Consider the following 7158-nt stretch of genomic DNA (forward strand, 5'->3'; position numbering starts at 1 on the left):
AAAAAAAAAAAAAAAAGGAAAACTCCACAAATACAGGGAGGTCAGAAATTAGTACCTACTGACTGTTTTGCTGGACAGTGACAAAAAGGACAGGGTGGGAATAGTGTAATGGCAAACAGCTGTAGTTTCAGGAAGTAAAAAAGAGACTTTTAAACGGACAAGCATATCTAAAAAACCAGCCCTCAGCACTCAGACTGTTCAGACTTATTTCTTGTTATTTGTAAGTAAAAAAATTTAAGGAAACTTTCCAGGTTACTATTTCTGACTTTAAAAAAAAAAGTCTTTATTCTGTATTTCCATCTGCATTTCCAGAAGGAATCCTATAGTTCTGATAGGAACTTAACGCCATTTCTCCAGTGATATCACTGAGTGTTATATAAAGTAAAAGGAATTCACTTTTTTTTTTCTTTTTCTTTGTGCAAGATAAGTGTGTTAAAAGACCTTTTCAAAAAGATAAGGAACTTTTGTAGTCCATCTTGAAAGGAAGAGATGCTTGGGTAAAGCAGCAACTGCAAGGCCTTTAGTAGTGTATGAGGTCCCCAGATAGATTAGCACAGTTACAGAAGAAGGCAAGTTAAACAAAATCCTTTAAAATCTTCCCATCTTCCCGGAAGCCCATGATATAATTTCATCTAACTTCTGAAACAGAAATATTTTAGCAGAAAAAAAATTCAGAAACAAAAGCAAGGAAAGTGGTAACATAAAAATAAATCCTGCTAGGCCAAATATGGTGCCTATTTTTTAAATAATCTCTCTGTGCAAATAAAAGTACACACACCCACACCCACACCCACACCCACAATACAAGAATAAACAAACTCTTCTAGTCCATATCCACAAAGCGGGTGGGGAAGCATTAGTGCAAATTTCTGCTGACCTGCAGCATTTAGTCCATAAACTTTGGATATCCTAGTTGGTCCATCAGTGTCCAGCAGATGTTTTCAATTAGTTTAATTTCATCTCTAGGCAAGTTTTGTTTCCAAACATTAGTATTAGTTGGTGATATTTCTCCTTCATATGGAAGGTAAAAAAGGTTTGTGGAAGTGGCAAACAATATTTGGTTTAAACTAGCAGGAGACAAAGGAATCCCAAGAAAAGCAAAAATCCTTTCACTAGTTTTTTGAGGAAAATGAACAATATCTTCAAACTTGACCAGCTGGTAGCTGGTAGGCAGCAAATCTGTATTTATTCTCAAAGCTGCTGCTGTATTTGCTAGCCATAAATGAGACAATAAGGAGACAGCGTTTGATTCAGAATTTTCTAATTCTTTCTTCAATGGTTCATACTCAAAAGCATAGCCTGAATTTAAGTTACATTTGCCTTTACCTCCCTCTATTTTAAACAATTTTGCTAAGTGCTCTGGTACATTCTTCAAAGTGTAAAGACTTGGCTTACTACTGTACAGCATTGAATAAATCCATGCCCGAGGGTCTCTTACAATATACAATGCCCTCATCGAAGCTCCTAATACTTCCTGAAAAAAATGAAGCTTCAATGTCCAGCTACTGCTACTTAAACTAAGCACAGGACGTGCACTTGGGTAATAGACCAGGTGTCTCCTCAAAGCCCTAATATATTCAGCATCTCTGTCAAAAGCGCCTTTCATTCTACTTCTTTGTTCCAGCAAAGACTCTCTCCTTTTCAGTTTTCTTTTCTTGTCCTTATTTGTTGTAAAATAGTGGGCCAGTTTACCCTTACTGGTCTCATGCAAATGGATGTTTTGTAAATGTACTTTTGTGTCCTGGACTAAAGACTGCAACCAGCCTCGAAGTAAACGGAAATGCCCACTGTGGATATCTGATACCTTCCATTCACAAGCATCTACAAATGAATCAATTTCAAATTCCGTTTCAGGGATATCAATGTAGGCTGTAGGAACTCTGATGTAGAGAAAGTCACTACTGTTGAAAAAAAGTTGTTTAAGTATTTTGGCTCCGGAACCAGGAAGTGAGGTAATGACAACATCAGGAAGATCCACGTAGTGCCCCTTGGAAGACGCAGGCTTCTTGCTTGTCTCAGTTCCTGTTCTTGTCCATTTTGCACAGATGGGCTGAGTGCAAGTGCTCCACACATCTAGAAGCTCAATAACCCACAAGGCAATAACAAGTATTAGTATCCAACGCATTAGTTTTCTAAAAGAAAGGTAAAACCGCCATTGAAATGTTAAAATCACCAAACTAATGCACAAAATTAATCCAATTGCTATGTTAAACTTAAATCCAAAGGGGAAAATAGCTCTATCTTGTCTTACAGGCAGTACTATTGCTTGAGTACCCAAACCAAATCGGGTTATTTGGCCTTGGTCAGCCACATTGGCAAAGCCACCAAATCCCAGGTAATTGAATCTTGTTTTCAGGTTGTGGTAGTCAGTTACAATGGAAACAACGTGTTCAGTGTTATTGACATTGAGAGAAATCTGAAGTCCAGAATTGGAATTATCAATGAATCTGCAGCTGGAAACATTGACATATGGCCCATAAAAGACATATGCAATTCTTGTGATTGTGGATTCCATCTGAAAGGTCACATTAACAAACTGAGTCCACCATTTCTTAAATTCAGCTGCTTGTTCTGCTTCCTGTATACTAGCCATGGGGCTATTGCCACGGTGATCAAACCAGAACATTTTGTAGTGTGCATCCCATACATCCATCATGGCACCATTATACCTATTCATAAACCTATATGGGATGTATTTAAAATCAATATCCAGGTTATGAAAGAAGGCACTGACAGAATTTATCGGGGAAGCTTCTTGCCTCTCAATGTGGTCAACAACTAGCAGAGTTTGAGAATTTAAGAGGAGTAAAGCACGATACACACTTTTCAGTCTCATTGCTGAAGAATAAGCAGATATCGCTTCCCCACTCACAAATATCATTTCCCCATGTTGAGAAGCAGTGATGATTTCCCCTGCTGAGTCACCAACTTCCTCACCAGTCCACATGAGTCACTGTGCACATTCTCCCAGTTGGCCTTCCCAGGGCTTATTACATTGGCTTGAGGGTGACGGAGCAAACACCAATACATTGTTAAGGTGGCTCAACTTTGGTCCATAGAGAGCTTCAGAAACAAAAACTTGCCCATTGGGGGCAAATGTAAATGAGTTCTGATCCGGATGTTCATGTCCAGGATTAAAGCTTCTCCACCCATCAATCCAGGAGTATGGCTGAAAGTGAACTATGTCATACACAGCTCGACCCCCCAGCTTCCCAGATTTGAAGGACACAAAGGTAGTGGTTTTTGTGTTTGGCAGCCCAGCCCCATAAGTGACAACTCCCCAATTAGGAAATGTGTGCATCTTTGCAGTACCATAGTCAGCAGGGGGCTGTGGGGTTAGTTGTGGATCATACCAGATGTATTCTGTGTGGAGAGTACTCCACCTTTGGGCAGTGGATGGAACCATGGGTCCATCTTTAGGTGGATGCTTTCTAATTTGCTGAGCTAACCAATTTCCAGCTCCATTCTTTAAGATAAACTTATCCAAGAAAACTAGCTGACTCTCTGGACCATAAAACCAATTATAATTAGAATCTGCTATACCCACAGTTCTTTGGAAGCCTGGCAAAAGGGTGGCATAGTAGAACCAAAAGTGCATTTTTAACCAGTTATTATCCAAGTTGTTGATATTAAAATGGCGCTGTGCCAAAAAAACATACTGCATGACTGATTTAGCTGTGTAGCTTCCATAGGCCACACCTTCATCCAAAGAGCCATCAACAATGTGATTCAATAGAAACATTGTCTTTTCCATGACATCTACTACAACCTGTTTCCATATATTTGCTTTAGATCCTTTATCTACCCCAGTAACCAAGGCTCCTGTGAGTACTGCTATCATATTGGTAGCCTGATGGTTATGGAGAAGTTGTTTGCCCCATGAGCGAACCTTGGAGCATTCATACATTTCCTCAGTAATAACCCATATTTTTTCCAGATATCTTTGTCTTCGATGATTATCTAATAAGTTATATAAAAAGTCAAAGGCAGTGGCAAAACCTGTTAACGAATGGCCAACTGGAACCTCATCTCCTGGTGCATTCTCAACCAGCCAATCTTTGTAGCTAACCATCCGGTCCATATATTCCAAGACAAATTCAAAGGCAACTTTGTCTTCTGGACATAACAAACAGTACAATGCTAAAGGAGGCAGATTGTTACCATAAATTTCATTCCACTTGGCAGCAAAATCGGCATGCTTGGGTGGAGGTAGGTAGTATGTTGGGTTGGACAGCATAACTGTCACTGCACTTCTGATAGCTCTAAAAAGATGCAAATGGCTTGTGCGAGACTGTTGTCTCACTGCTTGGATTTCCCCAGCATCAAAATATAAACTTGGATGAAGCATACTTCTCCTCAGCTTTTGGTTGGGTCTGAAATCTTGCACTTTCTATGTCTTAAACTGATCTATATCATCTGTGAAAACTGCCCATTCAGAGTAATTACTCACAGACTCTTCGAGAGTAGAGAAACCAAACACCACGAATGTTAAAATTAGGAAATGTCCTGTAAACATTAACCCCATGATCCATGGGGAAGATACTTTCCTTAGGCATACATAACAAGTAGGGTGTTTAATGTGTTTTCCATCTGGCTAATATAAAGCATATATTAAAGATCTTGATTAAACTGAATTTAAAATCTTCTATGCTGACATTCAGCTCATTCAAAGCAAGTACATTTGCCAAAAAGAGAAAATTTTACATAGCACATGTGTATCCCTGGCACAGTTCTGTTCCAGTAAATTTCAAGGAATATTAATGCCTCTAATTTTTCTGTAACAGAGGAACAGTGGTAATAGTCAAAATTACTATAAATGCAGCGTTTACTTCCTTTACATTAGTCTATTTGAACAGAAGAATCAAATCATACATGGTACAAGAAAGAAAAAGCACTCCAAAATTAAAATTAAGAGTCATTTGTAGCACAGCAAGCCATCACTGGTGATACACTCACCACACATGTATGACTTGTTTCTGTGTGTTTGACTGAAGACCATGGCAAAGTACTAACATTCTTGGAATGAGTGGAATCACTGATTATTCCTTTCAATATTTTATACTTCTTGGTTTGTGAACTATTTCTTCTTCCATTTTGGGGATAAAAACATGTTCAAAAAGTGTTCAAAGTCCCATGTGGTTTAAAAATATTCAAACTCCTGCCTTCATTTCAAATGTCTTTTCCAGGCTTACTGACTCATCAGTCTATATGACACAGGAAAGCATTTTGATGTCTTCTTCTATCAGCTTCATCAATACAACTATAAAAATCTAATCTCTTCAGCCACCTAGGCACATCTTTTCCAATCATGGAGTAATCATCGACGGGAAAAGAAAACTCCCCTTTCATCAACAGTGACCATGCCATCTCTTTTCTCTTCCTTTTTCATGACTCTCCTTTCTGGGGGGAAAACAAAACAAAGCAATTGTCTGAGGCTACAGGTAGCTGAAAGTGAAAGCAAACTAATGATTTAAATACTCTACAGTCACTTGATAGAAACTTGAGAATTATAATAAAATCTAATATTATATACAATCTAAGTGATTGATAGATACAATCAAGTGATTTCTTTTCTTAGACTTATATGCACATACAAGGATTCCAACAAATGTGAGTCGATGACAAGCAGCTGTGATATATACATTGCTTTAGTCCTTTCTTTTTTAATGCTTTCACTAAAATGCAGTTAAAGAGGAATCCTGCTATCATTCTTGTTATTTTGGTTACAAATAACCCAGGGACATAAAAGTAAACCTTGAAAGAGCCTTTTTTTGTTGCTATTCTGGCTGAAGGTCTGGAGTCTTCCCAAGGGGGAGCAGGAGGAAGAGGACAAGTAAGAGGGTCACTCCTCCAGGAGGAAGGCCATCCAGGGCGGCGCGGCGGCCTCACCTGTGGCCTGCGCCAGCGTCCCCGCACGGGCCAGCAGAGGGCGCGCGGAGCCAGCGCTGCCCGCCGCCCGCCTGCGCCGTCCCCGGTCGGCTAGAGCTAACCAAGTTTCAGTCTCGGACAAGTCTGCTCTCCGCAGGAGATGCTGTCGCTAGGAGTTTCCCGCCCCGCCCCGCCTGTTGCATTTTCTAATTCGCGTCCCACCAACCTGTCACCCCTGCCTGCGCTCGCGGCTCGCCGACCGGGACCGGAGGTCCGGGGCGGGCGACCCCCTGATGGCCCAGTGCGCTTACCTCCGGCGGCTGCGACGGGTCTGGGGCGGCGCTGGGCCCCAACAGCCGCGGCGGCGGGGAGTTGGGGACTTCGCGGCGCCGGAAGCCGGCCCCGCAGGGACCCCGCGCTCCGACGGGCTGAGCCGGCGCCAGGGGTCCTCCGCGGCGCCCGCACCCCGCGCCTCGCGGCGCTCGGGCACGCCCGCCCTCGGGGAACGCCGGACGCTCCGGGGCTGCCCCGGACCGCTGCAGGCAACCGTGGGCGGCTGGCGCACTCGGGGCAGCGGGTCCAGCAGGAGCCGCGTCGCCAGGCCGCGACGACACTGCGACCGCCGCTCCTCCGCGCCAGCTCCGGCCGCGCGGCCCAGGGAGGGCGAGAGACCGCGAAGGGGGCCGGCGGCCGGGGGCGGGGCCTGGGGCGGGGAGCGGCGGCGACGCGGGCCGGAGGGGCGTGGTCGGGGGCGGGGCCAAGGGCGGCGGGGAAGCGGCGCGGAGGTTCTGGGCTGCGGCGGCCGCTGTGCGCTCTGAGGAGCCCGGCGGGAGGAGGGGGCAGTGAGGGAGCGGGAGTGCCACGATCCCGCCGGGCTGGGGTTGAGATCATTTGGTTAAGCGAAGGGGACAAGTGTAACAGAGCCACGGGTGGATGGGGTTGACGATATATGATGGGAGATGAGGTGATGATCCCAGTGACGTTTGTGATAACAAGGTTCACCCTCAGGAAAGAGCCAGCGCTGGAGAGGGAAGGACCACTTTCTCGGAACCCGGAGGCAACCTGGCTGAGGTTGCTGTCATTGCAAAGCAAAGCCAAAACCGTATATTACTATATGAAAACAACTTCAGTAGCACAGATGCAACCGACCAGGGCAAAAATAATAATAACCACGAATCAGCTTTACCAATTGAAAATAATTTTAAAGGCAGTATAAATAGGAGCAATATGGGATAAACAAGTAGAAGGAAACTCATAAAATGAAGAGAAATACTCTTCCTTAGAAATCTA

General features: G+C 43.7%; 1 pseudogene; it reads right to left on the minus strand.

Moving 5' to 3' along the window:
* Positions 1-886: 886 nt before the first annotated feature.
* Positions 887-4525, minus strand: LOC144251087 (dermatan-sulfate epimerase-like protein; annotated as a pseudogene).
* Between the last annotated feature and the right edge of the window lie 2633 nt (positions 4526-7158).

The sequence above is a fragment of the Urocitellus parryii genome, chromosome Y (genome assembly GCF_045843805.1).
Source record: "Urocitellus parryii isolate mUroPar1 chromosome Y, mUroPar1.hap1, whole genome shotgun sequence".
Classification (NCBI taxonomy): domain Eukaryota; kingdom Metazoa; phylum Chordata; class Mammalia; order Rodentia; family Sciuridae; genus Urocitellus; species Urocitellus parryii.